Genomic DNA, 11,164 nt, shown 5'->3' on the forward strand with positions numbered 1-11,164 from the left:
TTTCATTAAAAATAATTATAATCTAATGTGAAATCTAAGCTGTCCTTATTTCTGCTCAATTAATTTTAATGTACTCCGTTGATTTGGATCCGTTTTTTCAGTGAAGCCCAGAAGGTTTCAAGTTTCAACTGCAAGTGGTACTGTATGAATTAAAGACAACACAAAACTTATTAAATGATTTTTCCTTTATTGTCTTGAAAGATCATGAAAGAATAATTAATGGAGTTCAGCAGATGCAAAGTCTGTCGTACTTAAAAAGTAATTTTGAAGCCTCAGCCTCAGCTCTCTCCATTAGATGATTAGATTACAGTTACCAGAGTTATTTCTCCAACCTAAAGTGTTAAAATCAAGTACATTTATTTACATTTTAGCACCAAAGGAGAAACATATTCTTATTTGAGAAGTTAGAGGGAGGGATTTTGTTCCATTTCTGCTTAAAAATGCCTGAATGATTCATCACTTATCATTACAGCCCAATGATTCTAGTATAAATGACATGAGTGGAAATACAGTATCGTTAATAGGTGTAGTATTATTCCCTTACTCAGCCTCTCTTCCAATGTGGATTTTCTGTCAGCTCCTTGTCCCAGCATCCTCTGCTGCGTTGCCTTTTTCTGTCCTTCTCTGGATTCATGCCTCTGGCTGCCTTCATGAATCTCCTTGAATTTCTTTTTCCTTCCTCCCTGTATGTCTCTCACCTTCTCTGTCTTTTTCTTTCTCTCCTTCTCTCTTCTTTTACCTCTTCCACCTTTTTTATGGCTCCACGCCTGCGACAACCAGAGCCAGAGGCATATTGTTTTTAAGGTTGTCCATCCGTCCCATTCTCATGGACATTTCTGTCACTCCCTAAAGGTGCAGACACAAACTTGGACTCAAGGATGAACTGATTAGATTTTTTGGGGGGGGGGTCAAAGGTCACAGCTGTGGTGACCTCATACAACACAGTTTTGGCCTTGTAAGCGCAATATCTCAAGAACCCCCTGATGGGAATCCCTTCAAATTTGGCCCAAATTTTCACTTGTACACGTGGATGAACTGAATAGATTCTAGGGGTCAAAGGTCAAGGGCGCAGTGACCTCACATTCACAAAACACAGTTTTTGGCTTTGTGAGGGCAATATCTCTATAACATCTCATAGGAATTTATTCACATTTAGTACAAACCTTCACTTGGACTCAAGGACAAACTGATTAAATTTTAGTGGCCGAAGGTTCACGGAGAAACTAGAAATCTCTTTTCAGCCATTACTCAATGTATGCACTCAATCTATGACCACATTTCACACAAATGGATAAACAGGGATGTAACCTGAAACTAGTCTGGCTGACTGAGTCATGCAAACATGAGGCAGCAGTTCACATTTTAATGTTTGTATCACCACTGCTGTAAGGGTTAGGGAAGACTAAACATTTCCCCAAATGATGCCAGAAACACGCTTTGACTACTTTAGGTCGTATGTCAGCTGGAGCTGGTTTTTCTGCTCTGGTTTGCAGCCTATCAGAGAACACTTAAACACTTCCTCTGACTAGATCCCAACAGGGAAATAAGATACTGCTGAATGTGGTAAATATGCAGTTATATCTCTCTCTCTCTACCTCTCCTGCCCTGTCTCTCGCTCAGCTCTACAGGGATAGAAGGATAGGAAAGTATGACCCCTGGGGTGTGGATGACGTGCTGAACCCTCCCATCCTTACCGCCCTCCCTCCTTCAGACCTGTGCTAACTCTCCTCCAGGGGCTGCTGCACGGGTCTACATCTGTGTGTGTGTGTGTGTGTGTGGTTGTGTGTGTGTGCGTGCGTGTGTGTTACGGGGGGTGCTGACTGAGGTCCTGGGTGGCTCACTAGAACTGCTGTGTGTGTCAGTTCCTGCAGGAAACTGGAGTCCCATGACACAGACACACACTCCCACGCACACACACACACACACACACACACACACACACACACACACACACACACACACACACACACACACACACACACATACACAGACACACACACACACACACACACACACACCTATCTCACACTCTTCCTCTCATAAAAACATACTGTCCCATATTCCCTTACTCAGCCACTCTTCAAATTTGGATTTTACCGTCAATTCCCTGTCCCAGCATCCTCTGCATCACTTTTTCTGTCCCGCTGAGCTCGTCTTTTTCTTTCTTTCTTTCTTTCTTTCTTTCTTTCTTTCTTTCTTTCTTTCTTTCTTTCTTTCTTTCTTTCTTTCTTTCTTTCTTTCTCCTTGTCTGCCACTCTTTCTTCTTCTGTTTATGTCTGCTCATAATAATTGTGTGTGTGTGTGTGTGTGTGTTTGTGTGAAAGAGAGAGAGAAAAAAAGACAGACACTGTTGTCCATCACTTATTCAAGATGATTAAAAAGAGAAAAGGCCTTGGTTTCTTTACTCCCTGGGAGATGGTGTTGACAAGGACGGGGTGAGAAAGAGAGAATGGAAACGTATACCTTCCCATTCTGCTATTAAATTCACAAACTTCCACCCCTCCTCTGCTTTTTCTCGATTCTTTTCTCTCTCTCCCTCTCTGTCTCTCTTTCATTTTCTCTGGAAAATGTGTGTTGAGTTTGGAAAGACCCGCGGGAGGGAAGGAGGGGGGGCGGCGCGAGGGTGACTCGAAGGGAATAGCACCGAGCCAACCTATTCTCCCCTTTCCTCCGTTTCCTCCCTCCCTCCCTCCCTCCCTTCCTTCGCCTCCTTCCTCGCCCAGAGAAGAGCCATTGAAGGCCGAAGGTGCCAGTGTGCGCCCTTGGTCTCTTTCCTCTCTTCCCAACACCGCTCCTCGGCGGGACAGAAAAACAACTTGTCATCTTCCTCCCTTGTTTTCTCCCTCGTTCCTTTGCTCTCCCTGCAGGCCGGGAGAAGAAAAATAGAGAAGTTGGCAGGAATAGAAAAGGAAGATGAGAAGGGGGGAGTTGGTGAAGGACAGGTAGCAACAAAGTTGTCAAAGTTGTCTGTTCAAACTTGGTTGTACTGTATGTTGAGTCTCATGCAGAAGAACAAACCAGGACGGGGTGAGACACATGTCCAACCAGGCGGGAGTGCGCTTCAGAGGCATGTGCTGCTGATATGTGTGTCTGTGTCTGTGATGAAAACCTCCTCTCTTTCTCTAGAGCCTTGTTTTTCTCATTCCTTGTCTGACTATCTACCGTAGTCTACGCACACATACACTTACACATACACACTTACTGTTTCTCTTGGACAAAATACACTCAAATGTGCACAGAGTCACATACTGTAGAAAGAGCCAGTGAGTCATCATGGAAAAGGTTTGTCAGGTCCCCAAGCTGAAACTGAGAAACTGAGACCTCCTGCATTATTGTTACTCAGACTTTCAGAACTGAGTGAATGTGTGCGTGTGTCTGTGTGCGTGTGTGTGCTTGTGTTTATTGGCGTACGGGGACACAGATGTGAGTTGCCAGCCAGGAAGTTGCCTCCACCTATCGGATGACAGAAAGCATCGGTACAGATGATTCAGCTTTCATTCATGTCTGTTCAGTTTTCATTTATGCCGTTTTCAAAATTCATCCACAACGTACAACAACGCTGAGCATCTGGTTACATGATCTTAGGTCCTTGTGGGGGACAGATGAGCAAAGTGAGTTTGACCTTTGACCCTATGTTTTCTAATGTCTATTTCTCAGTGGATTTACATTTACTTGGTTTGTAAGGGGATAACTTACTGCAATAAAATCTGATGGAAAGTATCTTCCTCAAAAGAGAGAAATAAACTTGACTCAAGATACCCCTGATAATAAGAATCATAAAAAAAGGAAGTGTATTACTCATATCTTGACTTTATGATAGATTGATAGATACATAATCTCATCCGTGATCTGTCCATCCCTCCATCTGATACAGGGATGTGATCATTGTCAGGAAGGGAAATAAACGCGAGGGAGAAAATGTAAAAAAGAGCATTTTATAGGAGGAGGGAGAATAAGGAGAAATTAGTGGGTTGACTGTAATATCTTCATGATGACCAGCGCTGAGATAAACAGGACACTGGCCCTTCTCTCTCTCTTTCTCTCTGCTTCCTCTCTCTCTCTTTTCCAATTCCTCTCTCTCCCTCTCTCACCGCTACCCTCTGGAGGTCCATAATGTAGTTTTAATTTCCCCAAGGCTACCACAGGAAAACAGTTCCTGTCTATGTGTGTGTGTGTGTGTGTGTGTGTGTGTGCATTGCCTGCTTGTGACAGCATCTGTGTTTTTGTCTGTATTGCAGCATTTAAGCCCTTTGTTTTTTTTTTCATGTGTGCAATTTTTGTTGGTGCGTGTACCACAAATTCAAATAAGTGCGCAGCTGTCAACTTAATTGTGAAAACTCTTTTCTGCCGATCTGTCAGCAGCGTGTGTGTAGTGCATGTCCGACTGAATTTTATGTGTTTGTTTGTTTATATACAGTCTGTCTTACTGTGTGTGTGTGTGTGTGTGTGTGTGTGTGTGTGTGTGTCATGTCTGCTTCCTTCCATGACGTGAATGGCTCTTTCATCATCCTGTTTCCAGACATTGGTGTTGGGTGCTGCTCTCCCCTGCCGCAGCACATCCCACATCCCAGGGGTCTGTGTGTGTCTGTGTGTGTGTGTGTGTGTGTGTGTGTGTGTGTGTGCATGACTGGTACCCTGTGGCACAGATCGTCTCCCTAGGGGCTGTGGCTTGTATTGTGAAAACACATACAAACAGGCTATAGTGGGGGAAAAAGAACATGAGGTGGAAGGTAAGAGGGAGGGGGGTGAGGAGAGGAGAGGAGAGGAGAGATGGCTTCTTTATATAGCCACCCAACACACACCCGCACACACACACACACTCACACTTGCAAACAGTGTGAGGCAGAGGGTGAGAGAGGGCTGGGGGAGTCAATCTCCTGAGAGAGAGCAAGGGCTGTGTTGTTGTGTCCAGCTGCACCTGTTCAGCCTGTGTGTGTGTGTGTGTGTGTGTGTGTGTGCAGTTGAGTGTGCACTTGGTGCCAAATGTGTCCACTATTCTTTGTTGCTGCTTGATTCTCAACATTTTGAGCTCAGATAGTTGGGCCTTTGTGTGCTGTGTAGCTAACTGTATCTTCCCATAGTAAAAAGGCATTTTAAGCCTGGCTGGGTAAATAGAGTGCATTTTGTATATTATACTCAGGAGCAGGTTAAAGTTAGAATAATGCAGTGACTACAATCAAGTGGCGTTACGTACCTTTTATGAAGGTATTGCAGAGCTGTTGTGTTAGTTTACAATCGAGATTATAGAAAGTTTTGCTTATAATAATGGTTATAGGAGGTTTTTATTGTTTTCAGGATATGTACCAAAAAAAAAACAATTGTTAAAAATTACATTGGTTGAAATACATTATCCTGCAAGAGGTCTTAAAGGTCCAGTGTGTAATATTTGGCAAGGTTTATTGGCAAAATCTGAATATACTACCCATGAATATATTTGTACAAGTGTATAATCGCTATAAAATAAAACTCGTTTGGTTTTCGTAGCCTTACAATTATTCTTTTGGAAGGGTCTTGCTTTAGAGACTGTCGCCTTCTTGTGCCGCCATATTTGTATGGCAGGCCGAATGGAAAATCCAGCCAGCCAGAGAGTGCGTTTAACAAGTTTTGCACGTTCCGCATGCATAAATAAACCAAAGAGGAAGGCGGCAGAAGGAAAGAAGAAGTAGGAGGAAACGGCAGAGAGAGTGAGTTAGTAGTTAGTCGGTACAGTGTAGTAAGAGGTTTTTGAGTTATAATATATATTTCCGGACAAGTTTTTTTTGTCCTCGGAGGCCACCGTCACTTAGCCGACGGGAGGGGTGAGTGAAAGCTGCAGTCTAGAATCTAAATGCTAGATATCATGGTTTTCCACCCATTTTACACACTGGACCTTTAACATGTCATTGCAGAAAAAATGCACAAGTGTAAATAATTAAGATAATAGCTGATTTTCATTCAGCTGCTTCTGTTTCAGGGTCCTGGTTCGGTGTTGGCTCAGTCAGTCAGTCTGTCATGGGTCAGTGGGGCAGATGAATAGGACAGGGCCATCATTACTTTAACACCTGTGCTTTTTTCCTCAATGACTGGTTCAAATATCTGCTGTGAAAAACACCCATTCGAGCAGCTTTTATAATGTAGGTGAAGCACTACAGAACTATAACCCTGCTTGTAGTGCGTCTGGAGCCCATGTATGAGGAATACTAATAACAAAAACCAAAAAAAAAACACAACAAGATGTCAACGGCTGTCATGTCTTGCTGATGTGTACCACACTGACACTAAAGCGACTACTCCACTTGTTGTGTATTTTGCTGAAGGTTGTGGTGGAACTCATCACAAGACTCCTGTTAGAGGTCTATTTAAAGCTTTGTAAACTGTACAGTACAGACGGTGATTCATCATGACTGAAGAACAATAACCTGTGTTTACAGTGATAACGGAAACAGCAGGAACAAATGACATTCACAGAGATTTTCAATCAGCGTTTGAGCGTGCTTAATGACCACACAGTTGGACCTGGACACGGAAATTAGTAGAAATCTTTTGAAATGACTGAGAATAGCTGTAACGTACCTTTCTGCATTGTGCAGCGTGTGAAGCCAGGGTTTTGACTGTGTAAACTCTGCCCGTTGGGTGCTCTATGTAAGTCATATGATGCAGCTTTGCTTTTAACCTTGTGGCTGGTTCTTAGGCCTGCTGAAGGTGGTGGTGCCCAGCCAGGTGCCTGTGTATCCTGGACCAGTGTGGAGTGCGATGTGGAGCAGAATGAAAGCCTTGTGTCGAGACTGTTTGGTTTCTAAACATTCTCCTGGAAGCTACACACACACTTTTTTTCACCACCTTTTGAAGCCTGTTTTAGGCTCACACAGACATAGGTGAGTGTGTGTGTGTGTGTGTTTTATGCATGCTTGGCTAGCAGATATACATCTCTCTGAGCTGCAGAGTGTGTCCCAGACAGACCACAGTCCCAGCTCCTGGCTGCCAAATCTAACACTTGAATAACTACTTTACCTTTGCAGTATTAGGGTATGTTTTATTCCCCTTCAGCTCCTCTTTTAGTGCACTTCTATCACCCAGGGGCAGTTCAGGAACACTTCCCAAAGTTCATTAGCTCCCCAGTTTTCATCCCACAGGATATATGGAGATGTACGGTGGTCATGCTGACTGTGTGCGTTTGATTTTTGGTGTTCCAGTTTGTGTGTCCACTAGTTTGTCTTGGCAGCGGCTCGCGACAGCGCTGTGAAACTACCAGTCTGACAGGAGGATGGAGTGTGTCCATATTGAGTGAACTTGGATCGTGTGCTGAGGTTTCTCTGTTCAGTTTATATCCCACTTTTTTCAAACAAGACGAAACAAAACCACTGTTATAGTCTATCTGTCTCCTTTTGTGGTATGTTTATGGCTTCAGCTTATTATCATTTAGCTCGCTAATTACCTCAATGAACTCATTTTAACATGGGTAATGAGAGAACACACACACACACGTACATGCACACAGACAATCTTAACAAACACACCCATGCCATGAACACACGCAAACACACGTACACACACTCGTCTGTGAATCTAACGAGTGGTGATTAGTGGGTCTCGGCTAGGCGTGGTTAGGCTATGTAACATCATTCTGCACTGTGGACTCTGCTAATTCACTTCTCTTTATCTAATTACCCAGGGTGCGCACAAACACATGAACACGCACACACGCACTCATGCTGCGCACACACACACACACACACATACACACACACCACCTGCATATATCTTTCCTGCAGATATGCAAAGTGACCTCATTATTCCTGAGGTATCCATTTATATATTTATATTTTTATCTGTTAATAAACAGCCCATTGTCATCAGGTTACTGAGGCTGGTGGGTGCAGCCAAGAATATTGCTTATTACGTTTCCTCAGGAGACACGCGGTGTAAAAACATCTTTTCTCCACTTCCAACCCTGATGTTGCACGGTGTCACACACATGGGTGTGCAGATGAAAACTTTCTTAAAATAGCCGTTGATATTTAATATGAATGTGAAGTGTGTAGGTCCAATTTATTATCCCTGCATTTATGAGGGTCCCAGATCAGTCCCGAAAAAAACAACTACATGTGGTTAAGCAATCATAGTGTTATTGATGAAAAGTATTTTTTGTATCCATTGATAAAATACATATATAATATTGGTATTCATATCAGTTCTTAGGCTGAATTAACAGCTGTGTATGCAAGTGAAGTGAATCTTTATTCTGCACTTAAACATTTAGTGCGCATATATACAGGGCCGTTGCTAGGAATTCTGGGCCCCATTAAAGAATACTAAAGTGGGCCCCTACCCCCTGACTTTTCCAGTTTTTTTTCTTAGAGTACATATGTATTATCATTTTTTATTTAGCCTACTTGGTTTTGATGCTAATGCAGCATTACTATTAGTATTAGTCAGGATATTATGCAGAATAAATCAGTCATACAAAGATTAGACTACTGGGTTTTTTGTGGGCACTACTGGGCGCTGGGCCCCTAGAATTATCATCACCTTTCTCCCCTATACAACGGCCCTGCATATATAAACCTGTAACCAAACACTCTTATACTAGTCAGACTGCTAATATTGGCATTTAAAGACTATATATCTAACTGCAGACAAGTAAGGGAAAAGCAAGTGATTTTTTTTCCACATAAATACATTTTTTCTTCTACCAAACAATGGGTTTCAATCCTTGTCCCGAGGACCTTGGATACTGCTGGTTTTCTATTTTACCAGCTAGTTGATTCAATTAATTGCCTTGACTGTGCATCTCAGGTGTGATTCAGTCCCTCATTACATGGCTAGAATAAAAATCAGCAGGGCTCGGTGACTCAAGGACTATTAGAAAACCATTCCTCTGAAACAAACTCTTTGACGCCAAAGTTATTGCGCGTATGCCGTGCTTTTCATTTAATGTTGAAAATTCCTATTTTTAACGTTTTCTGTATATTTTTACTACAGGACTTAATTTTGATTTATTGTGTGTCTCGGGGTGATGTAAGAATAACACAGGGTGTCTGGGTTGAGGATTGGAGAGTTGGTGTTTGTGCTTGTGTGTGTTCTTTTGGTGTTTATGTGAGAGAATGTGCAGTTATTCCTGGCGTAGGGACAGTCTGTAACACAGAGATAATGGTTCTCTGTAGAGCGAGTGTGTGTGCATGTGGGTGTCTGTGTGTCTATGAGTGACTATACCTATATCCCGCTGATGGCTGTGTGTTTGTGTCTGTGTGTGTGAAAGAAAGAAAGAGAGAGAGAGAGAGAGACTGCGTGCTGATGGTGCACACATACTATTTGCAAGGGACTAGTGTCGTACTATTCAATCAATATCCCACCACACACACACACATACCCCTCTGCACCCTAAGCACCCATGGGAGTTGCCTGCTTTCATTAAGTAGGCCTGCTGCTTCTTTCTGGTGTGGTGGGGGTGGGGTATTGTAGAGAAAGAGAAAAAGAGATGTTGGGGAGTTTAGGAAGAAAATAAGACAAAAATTAGGAAAACCGACAAATAATGTCAGATTTATTAGACTGTGTCCAGCTCAGTGTTCAGATTTAAAACATTTCTGCACTGCCACATATTGTATGGATTTTCAGGTGGTTTTTAAAAACATGTTTATACACACACCTGGAGCACACTGAGGAAAATATATCTGCTGAGACAACTGAATGGGTGTGAAATGGGTGATCATAAATGCTGCTTGTAAACCAAGGTGAACGGGAGCTCCTGGGCCGCTGCCTGTAAATTCCCTATTTTATGCTTGTGAAGTGAATCCCAACAACATAAACATACACACAGGTTAAGGACAGCAGCAGCAGCAGCAGCCGTATTGTGTTTTGTGCTGACATAAAATAACGATCACAATGAGAGTCACAGGTGAGTCCCTCACTGTGTCTAAGCGCCATCGTTTCAGGTTAAGCTTTCTTTTCCCAGTCCACACTGTGAGACAGCCATTTGCAGGCTTACTCACTCCAGAAAGGGATTTCCTAAAGGTCAGTTTTGGATGTAACAAATCCTTAGTTTAACGGTGTTGGAAGGGGCAAATAGAGAGGCACAGATATGTTGTCAAACTCAGTCAACCTAACGTGTGCTCCTGTGCTTTTTGTAGTGATGCATTTGGGACTATTAAAACCTCCCAGGTAACATTTGGTTTTAAAATCTGTTGCAACAGGGACAATCTTTACTTCTCCGTCATATGTGGAAATTCTATATTTTTTATGCCTTTGCATGGGCGACAGCTGTGGCCGCAGACTTTATGTTTTCCAGGCGTCTGTCCCATTCCCATGAACGAGATATCTCAGTAACGGCTCGATGGAAATTTTTCAGATTTTACACAAATGTCCATAAACTGATTAGGTTTATGGAGTCAAAGGTCATGGTTGCAGTGACCTCATGTTCTTCTGAATGAGACTTACTGTATTGGAAAGGCCAAGAGGACATTTTTTATTACATCTACCAAAAAAAACAAAACAAAACATCCTCTTTGATTCCAGGATGAACTGATTAGAATTTGGTGGTTGCAGGTCAAAGGTCACTGTAACCTCACAAAATATGGTTTTAGTTACAATTCATGAAATCCATACAGTAATTAGGACAAAGTTTAACAATTAATGTCTAATAAAATATGTTCTGTATCAACAATCACATCCTGGTTATATCTAGTAGAGTCGTTTTAAGTCGCACAACACGGCTGCACATATTTCCAGTCCAGCACACACATGAATCTAAGTGCATTTGTGAATGTGTGCATTTATTTACATATCCAGTCAGTGTGACGCTAGTGTGTACACATCTGTGTGCACGGCTGCACACACGTGTATCCGTATCTGTATGTGTTTGTGTGTGAGTTCAGTGCACAATGACCGGTGTGCCTGCAGCGTGCATACGTGTGATGTGTTTATGTGAGCGCGAGCGTGTGCGCGTGCGTGTGTTTTGTCAGCCAAGGGGCCACTTTCTCTCCCTGGCCAGACGGTGCTCTCACCACTGGACAGATGGCCAAAACCCTCCCTCTGTCCTTCCCCAATCCCTTCATCTATTCCTCCTTCTCTCCCTTCATCACTGTCTTCCTCTCCTGCAGCTCCCCAAACACCCCATCACCTCAGTCCCCCATTCCCCACCTCCCAGCATCCCTATCTCCCCCATTCCCACCACACCTCTCCCATAATA

General features: G+C 42.9%; 1 protein-coding gene across 2 annotated transcripts in view; it reads left to right on the top strand.

Annotated features, from left to right (window-relative positions):
• znf423 (zinc finger protein 423) overlaps nucleotides 1-11,164 on the top strand; it is a 144,286-nt gene that overhangs the window by 25,486 nt on the left and 107,636 nt on the right. The gene's annotated exons all lie outside the window — the stretch shown is intronic.

Source organism: Trachurus japonicus, chromosome 6 (genome assembly GCF_045865225.1).
Source record: "Trachurus japonicus isolate A0001 chromosome 6, Traja_1.0".
In the NCBI taxonomy this organism is placed as follows: domain Eukaryota; kingdom Metazoa; phylum Chordata; class Actinopteri; order Carangiformes; family Carangidae; genus Trachurus; species Trachurus japonicus.